The sequence below is a fragment of the Carya illinoinensis genome, chromosome 10 (assembly GCF_018687715.1).
Source record: "Carya illinoinensis cultivar Pawnee chromosome 10, C.illinoinensisPawnee_v1, whole genome shotgun sequence".
Lineage (NCBI taxonomy): Eukaryota > Viridiplantae > Streptophyta > Magnoliopsida > Fagales > Juglandaceae > Carya > Carya illinoinensis.
The window spans coordinates 23,396,736-23,419,218 of NC_056761.1; the positions used below are offsets into that span (position 1 = coordinate 23,396,736).

The window sequence follows — 22,483 nt, forward strand, 5'->3', positions numbered from 1 at the left end:
AGACATGCTGCAAACTTTTCTACTGCAACTTCTCATGGTTATAAAATAGAACTTGAGAATTGGTAGTGATTTAGTTAATATTTAGCCAATATTTGATTAGGAAATTTACTTTTCTAATTTAGCTAGTCACTTTTCAACAATATTGATAACATTTTCTAAATTTATCACAATTCCATTTAAATATCTGTTTTTAATTTTCATTTATTTTAAATATAATGGTTACTAGAATATTTATTCCTTATTAAAAAAGATACACATTAATTTTCTTATGTTCATAATATTCCAACGGATATAATTTTCTAATGGTCTTATTTTTCCAACGGTTATATTCTTTGTACGGATATATTTTTTCACTATAATACAAAACACTTTTTCAACAATTTTATTCACTTCAAGTTTATTTGTAAAATCATTTTTTTTCCCTCATTTTCTCCTAACTGATCATTTGATTTTTCAAAAAATGGAAAACATAAATGACACCTAAAACATCAAATGAAATGTATGGTTAAAAACATAAAATAAAATCTACTGTTAAAAATATCAAATAAAAGTCATGGTTCAAAACATCATTTGTCCCGTAATTGTTTGTATTTCCATTCCCGTTTCTCTTGCATTCACATTACTAGCTCACAAAAAAAACAAAAACAAAAACAAAAACAAAAACAAGAACAAAAAACAAAAACAAAAACAAAACAAAACCCACCTGCAGAAATCCTTTTACATTCTCTTGCATTCACATGATCCGGTGAAGCTCGTGTGAAATGAAGAGAGGCGCTTGGATAATGATAACGCCAAGAATGAGAGAGCGAGAAGAATATATTAATGAGAAAAAAATGTATAGCCGGCTGGCTACATTTGGTCAGTCAAAAACTCTAAATTAAAATTTATTGTAGATTTGGAGAATTGATGTATTTTGAGCTGGCCAGCCGAACTTTGGTTAAACTTTATCTATGACTAGCTCACTGCAAGTGCTCTACTAGGCATTTTACTGTCTCGCCAACCCAAACTACTTTGACAGTGGCTCTCTTGGATCATGTAGAAATATAAGGTGATATTTGGACAATAAGATGATATAAAAAAATATGCGAATAATAGTTAAATAATTTAAATTAAGATATTTTATTGAATTTTAAAAATGAGAGTGAAAAAAGTTGAATACCAAATATTATTTATAAAGTTAAAATATTGTTAGAATATAATTTTTTTTTTTATTTTTTATGTTTTGAAATTTGAAAAGGTTGTATGGTTTTTTGTGTTTGGTTTAAAAATTTAGAAAATTTGTAATGATTAGATAAAAAAATTGAAAATTAGAAATTTAGAAAATTGGGGTGATATTATCATATTTGGAAAGGAAATTTTGAGAAATTTTGAAATGAGATGAAATAGTTTTTGTTCCGAAACAAATCCTAAGAGAACATGTGATATGCACTACCCAGTTAGTTCAAACTTGCCCCTGTATTTTCTTTTGGAAAGTGCTACATACACAAAAGGATTACACAAAAATAAACTCACAAACTAACGTGACTACATATGATCTGTTAGATCTATTTTATAATAAAAGTAATTTTATAGTCTAACGTACCACATTTTTTTATTTATTTTGGGGGTGACTTTATAGGTCTACAACTCTCACATTTTATTATAAAAAAATTACTAGAAAAGATTTGAAATACAAGTGTAAAATCACCATTTGTCCCAATAGTTTATAATTTGATAGGAAGAGATAGATTTTTATTATTAATTTATATATGATACTATATAAAATTATCACTTATCCAAGAGCTTAAACTGATAGGAAAAATGTATATTTTTATTATATAATTTATATTTTAACAACAAGAAACAAAAGAATAGACATGTCACCTTAATTAGAAAAAATGTGCTAAATCTCTTTTAATTGGATAACTATAATTTCCAACTCAAGTTATGGCAATTATATCATACATCATCTCATTTTTATAGTCAAGTATTATTACTTGTATCTAATTAAGCCTTTGTTTTAAATGCTTTGGGAAAGTTTACATCTTTGGTTATAGCCAATTTTGACAATTTTCAAAATCTTGAAAAAACTATAAGAAACATTTTTTTCACTGGGTTATGTGAGTGATTAGGAAAAATCTGTATAAAATTTGTATGAAATATGTTTACATTGTTGTTTGTTTAAAAATTTAAAAAAAAAAAAAAAAAAAAAAAAGAAAGAAAAAAAAACCTGTTTGAATAAAAACTCTTGTTACATTTAGAATTTTGTAATTGTTTCCAGAAAAAATATTGTTAAATGATTAGACAAGAGACATTTTCTCAAAAAACAATTAATTTTTTAAGATTTAGAATATGTGTTGATTGAAGTTGAAAAGGTTTTACAAAAATTTTGAATAAAATAAATAGATAATTACCGATACTTTAAACATTAGCATTGGAATAGGTAAAGGCAAAACTAAAATTTGACTAAAATTACTTGTTTTACTTTTTATCTATTCCATTCTAGAGAGATTTTCACGTTAAGTTATCCATATATATTAATCAAAATAATATTAAAATATTATTAATTTAATATTAATATTTTTTTCCTAATTTAATTTTATTAATAATCAAACTATAATTAAACAAAGCAGCCCAAACAAATACTAGCATTAGTTATGCAGTACACGTCACTAGCAGTTTTGGTTGTTGGATAAGTAGAATAACTATTAATTCGCATACAAGCTGTAAAAGATAACTAATTGCACCAATTCAAGCTGCCCAACAAACCAATTCAAACTGCCCACAAAACATAATCTAGTACAGGACATCCATAATTTTCACAACACGTGTCCAATAATTTTACAACATAAGCCCTTCCTTAATTTCACAATTTAAGACAGCTCATAATTTCACAACACGTGTCATTCCATAATTCATAATGCATTCATAATTTCATAATACGCGTCGTTCCAAAAAAATATAATCGCACACAAAACACATATTTTAAAATTAGTCCAGTCATAATACTTGCCATTTCAATTACCCAGAAATGCACCAAAATATCATTCCAACTGTTCAAAAGCAACCCAGTCACAAGTGGAGTTCAAAACCAAAAAATAAAACTAGCAAAACTGAATCATATCTGATCACATAGTTACTACTCATCAGTTGCATAGCCACTAAAATAAAAAATGTGTATCCAAAACTTACAAAATGTTAATTACAACATATCCAAAAGATGTGGATAGAAATGCAGATGTAGTTATAGAATTATTTTTTAAAATCTCGTAAATTTCCTTCGTAAATTTTATAATATAGCCGTTCTTTCAACAAACATTCACAATACTTGGTACCACATGAATCAAGTTTACAACATACAACATACTCTTTGAGTAAACACTTCAGACATCAATTGTCAAATTCATTTCTGTTCAAGTTAGGTCCTAATAGTTTCAATTTTATTCCATAAAGATTCATCAAAAATTGGTGATAAATCAAGATTTATACTAACAAACCGTTTTTGTAGCAGCCACTTCTGTCATATATAGCTCATTTGATATACATACATTTAATATTAAGAAACATTACTCAAAGCTGACTAGAGAGAGAAAAAAAAAATCACCAACAACAACCAAACATTCATCAAAGTAGCAAGAACAATTACAAGACAATTAAAGATGTCATATTCACTTCGTTTTATGCATGTTTAATATATAAATATAATTACAGCAGCAACATAGCATATTTATCTGATCAACAGATCAACAACTCGTAGAATCTAAAATCCATAAACCTTAGAACAAATTTTGAATAACAAACCACTATACTTATCCCAACCCAGAAGCACTTCCACTAAAATCCAAACCAAAAGAACTACCAACAAGATGGACAAGAAAACGAATTCTTACCCTTGCCACACAATAGAAATTGCACAACTGAGCCAATTGTAAAGGATACCAACACACCCTGCCTAGAAAGGAAACCCTTGCCGTTTGTCCTAGCTCCCGAAGGAAGAGAGAAAATTGCTTGAGTGAACGTAAGAAAAAGAATTTGTAGCGAGAAATAGAGAGGCAACTGTTGAGAGAAGAGAGAAAATGGAGAGAAAAAGAGAGAACACGGGGGCCAATGAAACAGTGAGAAATACGAGGGAAAGGAAAAGAGGGCAGTTGATAGAATTTAATGGAATAAAATATACATTTGGTCTCTGGATAGTGTCACGCTAAATATAACTGGTGGATCTAATTTACTGTAGCTCAAAACTTCACTTCTCACCCTTTAGCTAATCCAATGCAGTAGCTTTAGTGTGAAATGAGGTATGTTTTTGTTTTCACTGGCATTTGGCTAAGCCAACACTAGTACTCTTAGAGAGTCTTTTCCTAGTTAGATCATTTAAACCAAATATCATGTTAACTTCCAAGAGGTTGGTGGTTTTCTGTTAGAATGGAGGACACCAGTGCCACTCCTAGTATGGTAGCTCATCATGAAACACAACTCATATGATAATTACTTAGTACAACTATAATCCCATGATAGAAGGGATCTCATTTGTTAATGATGTATTCCACCACCCAAACGTAACTGTTCACATGCAAAATGTGAGAGGATGTCAACATTGTACACCTACAAACACTCCGATACTTAAATCAGTAAAGAGTAACACACTACTAATCAAGAATTTAGATTGAGTTTGTCTTTGGGATTACCTGGTATATATATAGGCATTAGGTTGAGTTAGATCATGCTCACTGGATACCTATCTCATGTGATGTTTATCAGCTTGGATTATCCTTGAATAATTGGAGTGATCATGTACTTGCATGGAATTCTTATCCTTTCATGCAAGGCGGCACATAGAACCCTACTGGGCCTGGAATCTCTAGCTTGGGCCGTGTGATAAAGACCATTCCCTGTTGTATTGGAAACACTAAATGGACCCTCCAGTTACTCTGCTAATTCCCTTCGCCCCAAGGTGTGGGGAATTTCTTTATGCTTTTTATTGTAGTGAATTTTCCCTCATGATTTTGATTTTGTACTGACCAAATTTTAATATATGAACTCTGTCGCTATTGTAGGTCAAATGGAGTTAGACATTCAGGCCTTTTAATCACCCACAGGCCCATTTTGCATTGAACCCAACAGTTACCCCTTTGTCCCATCATATTTCTTATCCCGCAATTTCCAGCTTTCAAGAAATAGGGGTATTGGTGACTTACTGTTGACGTGACGACGGTTATGGGATTACATGCAATGGTTACCATTCTGCTCATCTATCAGGTCATGATGCCTATGACGACTGGCCCTTCATATTCAATATTCAAACATACCACTCTCGACCCTTTTACTCTTCCTTCTTTCTATACGATCTATTCTTACATGTGCCTCCTTGCTCATGCTTTCTTTTTTACTCTCTCTCTCTCTTTACCTTGTACCTCCTTCATCAACCATTTACCAATCTTCGCCCTCCCTTCCCATGGCTGAGTACGGCAACATTTTTGCTCATCTCATTGACGTGCAATCGTCCTATGTTTTAGATGTCCCAACCTACGAAGGGTTTGGGTGGCATTTAGCCCTCTGGCAATGGGACTTGGCAGTGATTTGGGAAGAGTACCACATTCTCAGCACAACGTTGTTGGAAGTTCCCTTTGGAGGATGTGTTGACGATGAGGGTTTCGCAAGCAAGGTCACCTTGACCTTAGCTTTGCTCGCCCACGGGTTAAGGCTTCCCTTCTATCGCCCTTTGCAAGACATTCTGGACCTCCTTTGCTTAGTCTTGCTCAACTCCACCCCTTCACATTGACGGCTTTTCTCTGCGCCTGTATAGTGTTCTGTATGGCCCTGGAGCCACTCGAGGAGTTTTACCCCGACCTAACTGCTCATGAGTTTTTTGTCTTTTTACAACTTGTAGCCAGCTACCAAGGGTAATGTTCTGAGCTTCCTCAAGAAAGACAAATGGAAAACATTGAATCAATTCAAAACACGATATTCCAATGCGAAGGACTAGACAAGTAAGTTTTCTACATTACTGGTAATGTCTGGGATTTCCACGCCTTTGAGACCTCCTAGTGAGATTTTCGAATTAGAGCCAATTGGGGCATAATCCTTGAAGAGAAAGGTCTGTGCGAGTATGGAGCCCCTATTTGACAGAGAACTGGCCCTAATTAAGATTGTTCGTGCTTGGCTAAGGCTCACCTTGACAATCTTTGGATTGATTTCTTGCTGACCCCTGCTCACATTGATCATTTCCTGTTATCCCCCAGTAGCTCCCATGTTCAAGGGCATTTGTTTCTGACTTTGGTCGTAACTTCACCCTCTCTGCCAAAGAAATCTCCAAAGAAGGACAAGAATGACAGCCAAGATAGGCAATAGAAGAAAGATAAGAAAGAGAATAATGATAAGAAAGAGAAGAAAGAAAAACAAGAGAAGAAGGAAAGAAAAGAAAAAGAAAAAGAAAAAAAGAAATGAAAGAAAAAAGGGAGAAGAAGAGGGCCTGCTCTGAAGACACCCCTTCCCCTACCCTGAAGCAAAGAAGAGTTCTAATGCTCCCAATGGACGACCATTCCCAAACATCCACACTACCATTCGTTACTCCACCTTCTGTCCCTGGCGCCTTTAATGTGTAGGTGCATTCCCTAGGCCTGGGAGATGCTAAGGGTTTGGCTAGTCTGGCCCTCTTTGATCTGGCCACCACCTTCCAACTTGAGACCCCCCAACAAACGCACACATTTTCATCTAGCCCCATCTTTGAGTTTCCTGTGTTTGAGGACATAGTGGGGGAGGACGAGTTGGATGCTAAAGTCACTACCACCTTCAACTTGGGTCCTATCGTGGGTGAGGAAGTTCACCCGATCATGATAAAAGACCCTGCACACCCCTCAGTTAAGAGCGTGCACAATGGAAAGGCAAGTACTGCCATAGGTAGAGGGGCATATACTATCCCCGCTAGCACAGAAAATGTGGGGGCGGCATGAATGGCAGCATGATCTTTAGCATGAGGACGTGTGTGAGGAGGCTGAGGCAAGCGACCCCTCCTTGAGACCCCAGCACCTACCATATCTGGGGGCACTAACCTTTCTTTGAATGTTAGCAGCGAGTGCCTTTCCATCCCTTCCCCCTTCACCCATTCTTTTAGTGGAGAGACTGAGTCCCTTGTTCTTGATGGCTTGGGTGGCCTAGTGGGCGAAGGCACCCATTTGATAGATGCAAACTTGGCGTACACCAACACCACCTGCCAATCTAGGGGTCTCGGGTGTTCCCTAGAGTGAGGGGCAGACTCAACCCAGGGCCTAATGAGAGTTTTCTACCGGGGGGCGTCCATGGCCCTGGAGAAATTCATGGTGGTGCTTCCTCATCTTCCACCAATGCACAAGCTGAGGCCACCACCGAGATGGCTAGCCGGCTAAATAATTGGCTTTTTGAGGTAATGTCATAGCTTTTCCTATTCCTCTTCCTTGTTTGTTTATTTGCAATTTTGACTTGAGTATCACGTCTTTTCGTAGGCAATCAATGACTTAGTGACTTGGATTCTGGTGGACCAGGCTCGCCTAGAGGAAGAGGTCCGAGAAAGGCAAAAACTGTGCTATGTTGCAAAGGCCGTCTTTGAGAGATGGAGGGTGAAGAAGGCGGAGATGGAGGTGCTCTCCGAGAGGAAGAGGGAGCTGGAAATTTTGTTTGAGCAATCGAAATGCTATTCACACTCCTTACATGGTGACCTAGAAATTCTTGAAAGCGAAGTCCTTAGGTTTTGTGATGAAGTACACAATGCCTAAGAGGCGAAAGCCAGGGATGACTTTGCATTAAGGCTCTTGGAATCAGAGAGAGATTTTACAAGGTCTCAGCTCTCCTACAATCAAAGGGACTTTGAGTTTGAATGAGACCGCCTCAACGCTGACCTCCTCGCCCCTACTAGGGAGTTAGACTCTACTCGCGAGGAGCTAGCCCGTTCTCAAGAACGCAATTGCAAGTTGGTCCAAGAGTTGGCGGCAGCTGTGGAAAAGGGCCGCCTCACTTCTCTTGATCTTTTTTAGGCACCAGGGGCTTTGACAAAGCTTAGGCAAAAGCATGAGCAGTACAAGGAGAGCCGTAAGGACTCTAGTGAGGAGCACAGGAAACTGTAGTTGGCCTTTCTCTCAAAGGACCAACAACTAACTGAGAAAAAGAATGAGTTGGATGCCACCCGGGCAGAAGTTGCACGCTTGCACGCCCAATTAACCTTTGTCCCTACAACCAGAGATGGCGCATTCACCTACGATTATGGTGCCAGTATCCTAAGGCTCAGGTCTCGTTTGGTTACTGACCCCTCTATTGACCTTACGGCTTTGGATTGGAGTTTATTTCACTCCGAAGCAGCTGACCACCATCGTGTTGACACCTACAAGTGGGCTAAAATGCCAGACACCTTTAGGGACGTCCCTCCTCTGCCGCCGCCTATTGGAAACAATGACGTCTGATCTCCTATGTACTTCTTCATTCCACTTTGTAATTTGTGTAAGTTGTCTAAAACTTTGTAATAATAACTCTGGTTTGCTTCCAATTTTGTAATGATGATTCTAGTGTAACCTTTTCAGATTTTTTACTGCCTTTCTGTTTTAGCCATAATTAACTTTTCCACATGTTTTACTTTGGCTATCAATGATTTTTGTTTAAAAGGCACCGTGTCCGCTTTGATCGACACTGTGAGCTACTAAGGTTCGCCATAGGCATTTATGGGTGGCAGTTTGATGACGTCTGTGCCCATTTTACATGGCATCGCAAGCTGCTAAGGCTTGTCATAGGTGTTTAAGGGTGGCGTGGTTTGATGACCTCAAAGCCCTTTTTACAAGGCACCATAAGTTGCTAATGCTTGTCATAGGTATTTAAGAGTGGCGTTGTCTGATGACCTCCGTGCCCTTTTCACATGGCATTGCAAACTGCTAAGACTTGTCATAGGTGTTTAAGAATGGCGTGGTCTGATGACTTTCGAGCCCTTTCTACATGGCATTGCAAACTGTTAAAGCTTGTTATAGGTATTTAAGAGTGGCATGATCTGATGACCTCTACACCTTTTTTACATGGCATCGCAAGCTACTAAGGCTTGTCATAGGTGTTTAAGTGTGGCATTATCTGATGACCTTCGTGCCCTTTTTGCATGGCACGGCAAGCTGCTAAGACTTTTCATAGGTGTTTAAGAGTGGCATGGTTTGATGACCACCGCACCCTTTTAACGTGGCACCGCCGGCTGCTAAGACACCTCATAGGTATTTAAGGGTGATATGGTCTGATGACCTCTTCGCCCTTTTTACATGGCACGACAAGCTACTAAGGCTTGTTATAGGTATTTAAGGGTGGTGTGGTCTAATGACCTCCGTGCCCTTTTTACATAACACCGTAAGCTGCTAAGGCTTGTCATAGGTGTTTAAGGGTAGCGTGGTCTGATAACCTCCAAGCCCTTTTTACTTGCACGCTAGATTTAGTAAACTTCTCGCCCTGAGGTACTTTCTCACATAGAAAGACAACAACACGAAAAGGTGATGACAATTGGAATTATAATAAGTAAATGTAATGAATGTAAAACGAAAAAAATGACACTGCTACGAATAGAATTTCTTTAAGTGCTCTGCGTCTCATAGGTGCGGTAACTCCTTGCCCTGGCTATCCTTCAAGCGGTAGGACCCAGGTCTATTATTTGCTACTACCACATATGGTCCTTCCCATATAGGTCCCAATTTGCATCTTTTTTAGTGGTCACCCCGTTTTCCTTCAAGATCAGATCCCCTATCTTAAATGTCTTGGGCCTTACCCTCTTGTTGAAATATTGCTCGACCTTAGTCTTTTCTTGCAACATCCTTGTTTCCACTATTTCCCTTTCCTCTTCCAATAGGTTGAGGTATTCCTCCATTACTTTGTCGTTTCGAGGCACTGAGAAGTAGTGTATTCTAAAACTTGGCATCTCTACTTCGATTGGGGGATCACTTCACACCCATATACTAGTGTGAATGAGGATTCTCTCGCAAGGGTTTTCACTAAAGTTCTATATGCCCAAGGTACTCCTAGTAGTTCGTCCACCCACTCTCCATTCTTCTCTGTAAGCCTCTTTTTTAGGATTGAAAGTAATGCTTTATTCATTGCTTTTGCTTGTCCGTTTGCTTGTGGATGACCCAGCTAGGAGTATTTCACTTTTATCTTCAGCTCTACACATCATTCCCTATAACAGTTTGAGTCAAACTGGCACCCATTGTCTGTGACTATGCGTTGCGGGATCTCGTACGTGCAGACAACTTTCTTCCACAAAAACCTTGTCACGGTTGCCAGTGACTCTGCCTCTACCCACTTTGTAAAATAGTCCATTGCGATGATCATGAACTTCACGCCTCCTCTCCTTGGAGGAAAAGGTCCAACTAGATCCATGCCCCATTGGGCAGAGGGCCAGGGTGCAGTCATGAAGGTTAACTCCTCTGGGGGGTGTGAGGCATCGGTGCGTACATTTGGCATTTGGCGCATCTTTTAGTAAACTCTCAAGCATCCCTTAGTGCATTGGGCCAATAGTACCTAGCCCTTATTGCCTTCTCGGCTAGAGACTTTCGCCAGAATGGTTCCCGCATATTCTTTCGTGTATTTCTGCTATAACATACTACAACTCTTATGGTGAGATACATTGTCGTAGCAGGGTTGAAAAGCCCATTTTTTAAAGGATCCCATCGATAAGCATGAATCTCGCCGCCCTTCTCCTTATTCTCCTCGCCTCTTCCTTTCCTTTGGGCAATTTACCTATGTCTAAATATTCAACCATGTCACGAGCCCATTCTAGAATGTTTGAGCCTAGGATGCCCACTTCCTTCCCAATTTACCTATGCCTTCTGGCCGCCATCACCAAAGCAAAGGCTAACATCTCCACTCGGGGGTACCTTACATTCACTCCCCTCAAAGCCTAACTTACATAGTATCCAAGAAAGCTGGGTGACTCTTTCTTCTTTTACTAAGATGGCTGAAACTGCGTGTGGGGAGACTGCTAGATATGTGTAGAGTATGTACCTTTCTTTGGTTGCTTTAGGAGTGGCAGGTTGGCTAGATGTTGCTTTAGCTTTTCAAAGGCCTCGTTACATTCTTCATTCCAAGGGTGAGTCTTACGTAGCACCCAGAAGAAAGGGAGACATTTTTCCGTCGACCTAGCTATGAATCTACTCAGGGTGACTACCCTTCCTGCTAGTCGCTGAGTGTAGTTCAGATTTCTCAATGACTTTATGTTGAAGATGGCCTCTATTTTCTCGGAAGAAGCTTCAATTCCTCTCTTGGACACAATAAATCCCAAGAACTTTCTTGACTTGACTCTAAAAGCACATTTTACGGGGTTCAACTTCATCCTGTAACGAAGTAGGATTCTGAGCACCTCCTGCAAGTCACTAACGTGCTAGATGGGTTCTTTACTTTTTGAAAGCAAGTCGTCTACATATACTTCCATGGACTTCCCAATCTATTCTTTAAACATTAGATTAACCAACCTTTGGTAAGTCGCACTTGCATTCTTCAAACCAAACGTCATAATTTGTTAGCAATATAGTACCGATCTATAATGAACGACGTCTTTTCCTTGTATGCTGGGTGTATGCGGATCTAATTGTAGCTTGAATAGGCATCCATGAAACTCAGCATCTTGAGTCCTGCTGTTGCATCTACGATAACATCAATATGTGGCAAAGGGAAAGTATCTTTTGGGCAGGCCTTATTCAAGTCGGTGAAATCTACTCACATTCTCCACTTCCCATTTGCCTTTTTCACTAGGATGACATTGGACAACCACTCCGGATAATAGTTTTCCTTGATGAATTTAGCAATGAGTAGACATTTCATTTCTTCATTAATGGTGACGTACTTTTATGCGCTAAACGACCTTCTTTTTTGGATCACCGTCTTGTGCAAGGAATCTACGCATAGTCGATGTTCGATAACATTGTTTTCTATCACAGGCATCTCCTCATGGCTCCAAGAAAAAACATCCCTGTGCTCTATTAACAACTGCTTTAGAGCTTCTCTGTCCCCTGGAGGGACTTGGGTCCCAATACGTGTGTTAGCGCTGGGGCAGTCGAGGTACAATGTTACCATTTCTAATGGCTTGTTGGCTTCAGCCTGTTGCAGGCTCTGTTCATCTCTGACCTCCACGCTCTTTTCCATAGACACTGCCAAAGCTTCCTTGTGCTAACGTTTCACTTCCTCTTACGATGGCACACACTTCGTTTTGATTGCTCTTTAATTCTTATACGTAACATTCTCGCTTCAGAGTTTGTTCACCACACGCTTCACCCACCAACTCTCCATCAGTTAGGAACTTCATCTTAAGGTAGTAAGTTAATGTAACCGAATGGAGATTATTGAGTGTTGGTCTCCCCAATATGGTGTTATAGGAGGATGGGGCCTTCACCACCAAGAAGTTGGTCATGGTGGTGGTCGTCTGCGTCCCATCCTGGTGGTCAATGGGAGGGTAATAATGCCAACTAGTTGTATTGTATCTCCAGAAAAACCCTTTAGTGGTGTCGGGGAGGGTCTTAATGTATTGGCACTAATACCCATCCTAGTGAAAGCCTCCTAGAATATTATATCTGCCGAGCTTCCGTTGTCAATTAGTATTCGCCTGATTGTATAATTGGCTACTATGAGGGTAACTACCAAGGCATCATCGTGTGGGTACAACACTTCTTCTTGATCTTCCTCCCTGAATGATATGATTGCCTAAGCATCAAATTTTTTATGTTTGGGGGCCCTGTCTATTAGATATATTTCCTCATACCTTGCCTCCGTACATGCGCCTTTCAACTAGATGTGGACATGCCCTTTAAGATAGCTTTCCAATGCATCAAGAATCGCATCAATCCGATATATGAGTAAAAAGATACAGTCAAAAGACTAAAGTATGTCCAGACTGTCTCCTAGCGAATTTCAGACTTGGACTTCTTGTGGTTTCATTTTGTAATTTTTTTTCTTTTTCTTTTCTTCCAAATTGTTCTCAAATCCCATGAATGTCCTCATTTGAATTTGGCTGGGCTTGAATTGCTCTTTTATAAACTCTGAAATTAGACATAAAAAAACTGCTTAGGAGTATCCCAACGTAAATAGAAATTCAATTTAAGAATACACATTAATTCCTATGATTTCTATTCACATTTTAGTATTTTAGTCCAATAATAGGGTATATAAAGTGCACTTTCGCACACTCATCACACCCCCCAACTTACTCCTTGCTAGTCCCTAGCAATTTTCATGTCAAAACAACGAAAGAGACCAAAGAAAATCACACATAAAGGCCATCAAGTCACACTTTCCAGATTCACATATCAAAACAATCTAAGGAATCCAATAACCCATCAAGATCAATCCACCTATAGCAATCCACAGAGTGTGTGTGTGTTCTCCAAGCCATAACCATCGTACCACTAACCTTGACACATGCAACATCAAGAACATCCTAAGCAAAAGGTTCAACTCCATAACTCACGGGTATAATAGTGTTTCGTGTAAGGGCTCTCTCTATGGAGTTGACAATGGGTGTATATACACTCTCATGGAAAATTAGGCAATTATGTACAAGCAACAAGCAAACATTGATCTTATGATAGGAACACTAACAAATGAGACTTCCATCAATCTTTTCAACAGCTTATTTAGGATCAGAATGGTCAACACAAAAGGTTGTAATGTGGCTTGGTTTTAGGGTTATATGAAAAAAAAGGATGAAAGGGATTCAAAAACTTTCAAGTACATACAAATGGAATTTTATTAAATATCTCAATAGACCACACTTCTCACTTAATATACTCTCAAACTTTTCAGATTATCAAATAATAATGCTTTTCCTTCTTCTTCCTTTTTTTTTTTCAACAATTTGATGGACAAACACATGCTACTTTTGTATTCTTTCCATCTATACCAACTTCTTTTTTTTTTGTTGGAGCTCACTCAATTGAACACTTTGCAACTTGTACTCTTCTCTTTTTTTCCGTCGTCTTCTTCTTCTCTTTTTTTTTTTAATTGAAAATGATAAAATTAAAGAAAGAAAATACAAATCCCACACCTAGTATACACTTGGAAGTAAAAAGGGTAAGAAAATCTGTGTATAGGTTATACTCCAACGTGGAGAGGCATGGATGATATGGGCATATGAAAAGAAAAAGCTACAAGTGTTTTATTGGCTCAAAGTTGGCTACTAGGGGTCTATGATGGAAAGGATAGCTTGAAAGGCTCAAACGTTAATCCTAAGTTGACCTTCGTCATATCCCAAGTATATCCACCATTGTACTGCAAACCATGTAATGATATTCTCAAAAGAAGTGTCCAATTCAACAGATCAATGAACGCTTATCACAATTTACTGCATTTGTATACTCTCAATCCTCTCCAAACTCACATGAAAACTTAAGCAAAAGAGTTCTCTAGCTACATGTGTCAAACCACCATCTTACCACAAAACTTGGATAAGTGCATTAAGGATTCTGTGAATGTTTCAGCAAAAAATGATCTGGTGGGTTTGGTGAATTCACGAAGATGGCTATGAATGAGAATGAGTACACATGTGAAAATGATGCACATGTGATGCAAATTAAAAAAAATTGACACATGAAAATATGCCACAGAGTTCCAACAAGCATTTTAAAAACTGAATTTGCACCACCACCCCCCAACTTAGATGAAACATTGTCCTCAATGTTTAAGAATCAAAATTGAATGGGGAGTAACTGAAAATGGTAGAATACACCTGATGAGTGATGTGGGTAGCTCCCTAAACACCAAAGATGGTAATCTGAAATGACGAAATGAAACTATCCTGCAATCAAAAACAAAGAAAACAACAGCAAACAAAAAGGAAAAGAAAGAAAATAAGAAAAAATAAAAACAAAACAAAGCAAAACAAAATAAATAAAAAAACACATACCTTGGTGGTGTGGTCAAGGTTGATAGACTGGATCCACAAGTGGAATGTCTTCCACTTCCGGAACTTGCCTATCAATTAATATTTTAAGGCGTTGACAATTTACTTTAAAGATCCGACCATCCTTAGGATCTTCTATTTCTACCGCCCCATTTACAAAAATATTCCTTACTAAAAAGGGGTCAGTCCACCTAGACCGAAGTTTTCCTGGGTGCTTATGGAGTCTAGAATCATATAAAAACACTCGATCATTAAGTTTAAACGTTTTTCTCAAAATATTTTTATCATGAAACGCTTTCATTTTAGCCTTATAGATTCTAGAGCTCTCATAAGCATCATTTCTCAACTCCTCTAACTCGGTCAACTGAAATTTTCTAAGCTTACCTGCTTCTCCCATATCAAAATTGAAATGCTTGATGGCCCAATAAGCTCGATGCTCGAGCTCCACAGGTAAGTGGCAAGGCTTCCCAAAAACAAGCCTATAAGGTGACATACCTAAGGGAGTTTTAAAAGCTGTACGATAGGCCCAAAGTGCATCAACTAGTCTTAAAGACCAATCTTTGCAATCTGGATTGACCGTTTTTTCTAAAATTTGCTTAATTTTCCTGTTTGCAAGTTCTACCTGTCCACTTGTCTGGGGGTGGTAGGCAGTAGAGATCTTATGTACCACCCCATATTTTTTCATCAAAGCCTCAAAAGAACGGTTGCAAAAATGTGTACCCCGATCACTAATGATAGCACGTGGTGTACCAAATCGAGATAACACATTCTCTTTGAGAAATTTGATTACCGTCCTATTATCATTGCTCCTGCAAGCTGCTGCCTCTACCCATTTTGACACATAATCTACTGCCACAATAATATATTGATATCCAAAATAAGGAGGAAATGGTCCCATAAAATCAATGCCCCAACAATCAAAAATTTCAATCACTAAAATTGGGTTTAAGGGCATCATATTACGACGGGATATAACTCCTAACTTTTGACACTTTTCACATGAGCGACAATAGATGTTTACATCCTTAAATATGGTGGGCCAATAAAATCCACACTGCAGAATTTTTGCAGCGGTTTTCTTCATTGAAAAGTGGCCCCCACAAGCTTGAGAGTGACAAAATTCTAAGACGCTAGCAATCTCTTCATCAGGGATGCAACGCCTTAAAATTTGGTCAAGGCAGTATTTGAAAAGAAAAGGATCATCCCAATAGAAATTACGTACCTCAGTTATGAATTTCCTCTTGTCCTGAGCACTCCAATCCACCGGTATCTCACCTGCAGCCAAATAATTCACAATATGAGCAAACCATGGTAGAGAAGTAATAGATAGTAAATGCTCATCGGGAAAATCATCCCTAATTGGTAGGTGGTCAGAGGTGTCCTCAAATGTGAGCCTCGAGAGATGGTCAGCCACTACGTTCTCCACTCCTTTCTTGTCTTTGATGGTGATGTCAAATTCCTGCAAAAGTAAAATCCATCGTATTAATCGTGCCTTAGCATCCTTCTTTGTAAGAAGGTACTTAAGGGCTGCATGATCCGTAAAAATAATAATAAGAGAACCAATCACGTAAGCACGAAACTTATCCAAAGCAAACACTACAGCTAGCAACTCTTTTTCAGTGGTGGAGTAATTCATCCGAGCACTAGTTAGAGTTCTACTAGCATAATAAATGACAAAAGGCTTTCCCTCCCTTCACTGTCCAAGTACAGCACCTACAGCAAAATCACTTGCATCACACATAATCTCAAAAGGTAAAGTCCAATCAGGTGGCTGCATTATGGGTGCTGAGATAAGCTTGCCAATTAGCGTTTTAAAGGCCTCTTGACAATCATGTGTCCACTCAAATGGGGCATCTTTAGCTATGAGGTCACATAGTAGTCTAGATATGGTGGAAAAATTCTGTATGAACCTCCTATAAAAGCCCGCATGACCAAGAAAGGATCTCACGTCCTTTACTGTCCTAGGTGTAGGCAACTTAGAGATTAATTCAATCTTAGATTGATCTACCTCTATCCCCCTAGAAGAAATAATATGCCCTAACACAATACCTGAATGTACCATAAAGTGGCATTTTTCCCAATTCAAAACCAATTCCTTCTCCTCACAGCGAGTCAACACCCTCTCTAAATTCAATAAGTATGCATCAAAAGTAGATCCAAAAACAGTCAAGTCATCCATAAAAACTTCCATGCAATTTTTAACCATGTCACTAAAAATGCTCATCATGCAACGTTGAAAAGTAGCAGGTGCATTACACAATCCAAATGGAATTCTATGAAAAGCATAAGTACCGAAAGGACAAGTGAAAGTGGTTTTATCCTGGTCTTCTAATGCAATTTCAATTTGATAATAACCAGAATAACCATCCAAGAAACAATAGAAAGGATGACCAACCACACGATCAAGAATTTGATCAATAAAAGGGAGAGGAAAATGGTCTTTTCGGGTGGCAGCATTCAATTTTCTATAATCAATGCACATCCGCCACCCAGTCACAAGTTTTGTAGGGACTAGCTCTCCCAGGTCATTCTTCACCACAGTAACACTTGACTTCTTAGGAACAACCTGTGTAGGACTTACCCATTTACTATCAGCAATAGGATATATGATTCATACATCTAATAGTTTCAACACTTCATTTTTCATCATTTCTTTCATAATAGGATTAAGCCTACGCTGGGGATCTCTACGAGGGCTAGTTCCTTCCTCCAAATTAATTTTATGAGAACAGACTAGGGGACTAACACCTTTTATATCAGCAATGCTCCAACCTAAGGCTGATTTATGCTCACTTAGGATCCAAATTAATTTCTCATCTTGAGACTCAGACAATTCAGATGAGATAATAACAGGAAAAGTATCACCTGGACCAAGGAAAACATGCTTTAAACCCTTAGGCAGAGGTTTCAGTTCAACTTTGGGTACTTCCACACTTGAAGGAATTTGCTTTTCCTCTCTCTCAGGCAACTCCTCAAACTTCGGTTGCCAGGCCTGAGTGCCATAATCCTGAGTTCTATCAAAGATAGCACAAATATCAACTACATCAGATGGATTACTGATAGAATCAAACTCAGAATTAACAAGAAAATACTCAAGGGGGTCAAAATCATGAGCTATAGAAACTCCCTTTTCTATGAGTGAGTCAATCATGTATGTCTGGTGGCTCTCGTCATCATCTTCTGGCTGTCTTGCAATATGGAAGATATTCACCTCGAGAGTCATGTTTCCAAAAGAAAGCTTCATGAGCCCATTCCTGCAATTAATAAGAGCATTAGCAGTGGCAAGGAAAGGCCTACCTAAAATCACAGGAATTTTAGAAGTAGTATCAACAACAGAGCTAGTGTCAAGGATTAGGAAATCAACAGGATAATAAAATTTATCAATTTGAATTAGAACATCCTCTACCACACCCCGGGGTACTTTGACTGAACGGTCAGCCAATTGTAATACCACAGTGGTTGGTTTGATTTCTCCCAACCCCAACTACAAATAAATAGAATATGGCATTAGATTCACGCTAACTCCTAAATCTAGCAAAGCTTGCCCAAACTCATGATTTCCAATGCAGCATGCAATGGTTGGGCAACCAGGATCCTTGTACTTGGGAGGAATCCGCTGCTCAATTAGAGCACTAACTTGCTCTGTCAGAAATGCTGTCTTCTTAACATGGTGCTTCCTCTTGACTGTACACAAATCTTTAAGAACTTTTGCGTAAGTAGGAACTTGTTTAATAACATGCAAAATAGGGAGGTTAATTTTTACCTGCTTGAGATTCTCCAAGATTTCATTGTTAGGATCCAAAGTTCGCTTATTCAGTTTTAAAGCTTGAGGAAATGGTACCTTAACTGGGCTCTTTATTACCTTGGCTTCTTTGGGCAGCTCGGCACCACTATTGCTTTGATCCTCTTCCACATCCTCTGATTTGTTCGTTGTTGGGATGTGTAATGACTTACCACTTCGTGTCACAATGGCATTCACATCCTTCAAATTCTCTTGTGCCATGTGTTGACCATGGGGTACAGATTAAGCTTGAGAAGGAAACTTACCTCGCTCATTCATACTCAAGGAGCTCATCAATTTGGACACTTGGCTTTTTATCTCCTTATTTTCTTCAATAACCTGCGTAATCAAAGATTCAAACTTTTGGTTAGTCTTACCTTGTGCCTCAATAAAAGCATGTAAATTATCTTATAAGGGGCTCCTAGAAGATGAAGGTGCATGATATGGTGTAGGATATGATCTAGGGGGTTGTGCAGGTGGCTGGTTTTCAGACTTCCAGCTAAAATTGGGGTGATTACGCCACCCCGGATTATAGGTGTCAGAGAAATGTGTAAAAGGCTTCTTGTACATACCTAAGGCATTACATTGTTCCTCATATATTCCTCTCATCTCAGCCAATGTGGGACACTCTTGGGCAAGGTGATCTACCCCACCACACACAAAACATGGTCCAAAAGACTCTGCATGATTAGCCACGTGTGTTGGCTTTAAGTCCTTAGTCTTCAACGCCTCTAGCTCTCTAGTGAGCATCTCAACCTTAGCTTTTAGGTTATCTTCTTTCCTGAGATGGTAAATTCCACCACCATTTAGGTTTCCTGCAGGTCGTGACCTATTTGTGCTCTTAGTAGCACTAGGTCCAGTCCAAGTGTGAGCTTTTTCAGCAAGCTCATTGAGGTATTCTATGGCTTCATCAGGATCTTTCTGTAATAACTCACCATTACACATCATCTCCACAAATTGACGCTCTCTAGGTGTAAGTCCCTCATAAAAATAGCTCACTAAGCAGCAATTCTCATACTCATGGTGAGGACGCATACTCAATAGCTCCTCAAATCTCTCCCAAGACTGATACAAAGTCTCACTGTCCTTTTGTACAAAGGTGGAGATTTGTCTTTTTAAAGCATTGGTCTTATGTTGGGGAAAGTATTTATTAAAAAAGACCTGAGTCATCTCATTCCATGACCCAATAGATCGTGGTCTCAAAGAGTATAGCCAACTCTTAGCTCTATCCTTCAAAGAGAAAGGAAAGAATTTAAGTCTCACAATGTCATCAGTTGCATTTTGACTATGAAAAGTCGCAACTACTTCCTCAAACTCCCTAATGTGCACATATGGATTTTCATTTTCCAAGCCATGAAAAGTAGGGAGTAACTGTATCATCCCTGTTTTAAAATCCAATTGGCGAATATTAGCTGGAAACATGATGCATGATGGTGTGGCTGTGCGTGTAGGGTGGAGGTAATCCTGAAGGGTCCTAGTGGATTGATCTTCATGTTCACTCATTTTCTCAAAATTAGAAGAATTATCAAACAAATGATCATAAAAATTAAACTCTGACTCTAACACAGGTCTACAAGCAAATCGACCCAAGGCGTCTCTATACATGTGCATGCAAGGTAGAGAAAAACCCAACACTAAAAAAAAAACTACAAAAAGAAAAAGAAAATAAAAAAAAGATGCAGCAAGCTAAAATAGGGAACGAAGTTACCGCCTTTACAAACTGTTGAAAAGAAAAACTATCTCACAATTCTTCTACCGTCTCCCCGGCAACGGCGCCAAAATTTGATTACGCCCAAAGAATAAAGCGGTAGTTGTAGCACAGCTTTGGGGTGTCGATTCCACAGGGAGACAAATTAAAAGAATAGCAAGAGGAACAAAGAAACTAAAGAAAAAATATTAAATAAGTAATAGAGAGAACAAAGATTAATTTTAAATGTAAATTCAAGTGAAGCAAAGTGATTAACAGAAAAAGTACTCAAATTTAACAAACAGTAGAGCGTCGGGAATCCCTTGCACAAATCTGGTATTTTAATTATTCTTAATTCATTGGATAACTCAATTAGGAACTCAATTCCCGCAATTCCCAATCGGAAGGTATAGATTTATAAACCAAACTTAAATCAAATGTAACCCTTTGAAAAAATATTCACAACTTTTAAAAAACGTGAATTACTACCTCTATTGATAAAATCCAATGACGACAATATACTCAGGAAGCGATATTGCAGCAAAAAACTAAATCAATATAGATAAATAATTAATCCAAACATAATTAAAGAACTAATCCATTCAATAGAAAAAGCATGACTGAATCCATAAACACAATAAATTCTATGATTATTCGGAGAAGAAAACATCAATGATGAATTGAGAATGATAAAACAAGAGAGTTTTAGCAATTGAAAATCAAATACATGAATTAAGAATAAATTAGAAATACCATCTAATATGCAAGTTCATCCCTAACCCTACTTGAGAATTTAGTTACCCATAAATATAATGGACAACAAAAATCTCTAGAAAAAACTGAAACGAACGGTGGCCATGGAAGTAATTTTCTCCTCTCTTCAGATCTGCCTCTTGTGGCTCTTCCTCCCCTCCATTTCGTGCTAATGATATGCTTATATAGGGTAAGAAAGAAACCCTAATGTCCTCTTGATTTCCGCATAAAAAAATCGCCTAAATTTTAGGACTTATCTTGACAGCCATGTACAGCCTTCAGGAGTTCTAATTTGGAAATCCTTATTAGAGACAAAGTTATAGCCCTTTAAGATATCTTTCCAATGCATCAAGAATCGCATCAATCCAATATATGAGTAAAAAGATACAGTCAAAAGACTAAAATATGTCCAGACTGTCTCATAGCGAATTTCGGACTTGGACTTCTTGTGGTTTCATTTTGTGATTTTTTTCTTTTTCTTTTCTTCCAAATTGCTCTCAAACCCCATGAATGTCCTCCTTTGAATTTGGCTGGGCTTGACTTGCTCTTTTATAAACTCTGAAATTAGACATAAAAAAACTGCTTAGGAGTATCCCAACGTAAATAGAAATTCAATTTGAGAATACACATTAATTCCTATGATTTCTATTCACATTTTAGTATTTTAGTCCAATAATAGGGTATATAGAGTGCACTTTCGCACACTCATCAGGTGTCTTGTTCCTATCACCCTTTGGGGGTGCCTTGTCCCTGTTGTTGCTATTGGCATTAGTTCGTCATTGGCGTCGCTGGTCAGGACTATTACTCCTTCTAGAATTGCGTCCAGACTCATGTCGCCTTTTGGGCTTTGAGCGTTCTACAACCATCCGCTCCAACTCTCCCATCCCTACCAGCTTAGTCACCCTTTTCTTCATAGTTGTGCAGTCTTCAATCTAATGTGACCTTGTTTGATGGTACTTGAAATAACGACTGCCTGTCCTAGCTTGATGTCGTTCATTGTTGTCCATCTCATCTTCTGGCACGCTCAGATTGCTATGTATCAATCTGTGATTGTGGTCTAGCAGCCTTTCTTTCCTTTTATCTTGACTATTTGATCCAAGCTTCCTGTCAACTTGCTCATTTCTCCGTTCGGTCTTGTTTTCTTCCTTCCTTGGATCCACCAATGCTTATAAGGTATCTTCGGCGTTAACAAAATCATCCACCCTATTCATAAATTCCCTCAAGGTGGAAGGATTCTTTCTAACCAATTCATCCATGAAGGGACTGCGTGGCCAGATCCCACCCAGGAGGGTGGCGAGGGTAATCTTCTCGTCTATGTCATCCATTGTTAGCCTTTCCTTGCTGAAATGGATAAGGTAGGACTTCAGGTTCTCATCTTCCTTTTGTTTGATCATTAGTAGATAGGCAG

The 22,483-nt window shown here is 38.4% G+C and overlaps 1 non-coding gene across 1 annotated transcript; it reads left to right on the forward strand.

The window, feature by feature from the left end:
- The first annotated feature begins 19,650 nt into the window (after window positions 1–19,650).
- Window positions 19,651–19,758, forward strand: LOC122280232. Its single transcript, XR_006229817.1, has one exon. It is a non-coding gene; the product is annotated as a small nucleolar RNA R71 (small nucleolar RNA).
- The last annotated feature ends 2,725 nt before the right edge of the window (window positions 19,759–22,483 follow it).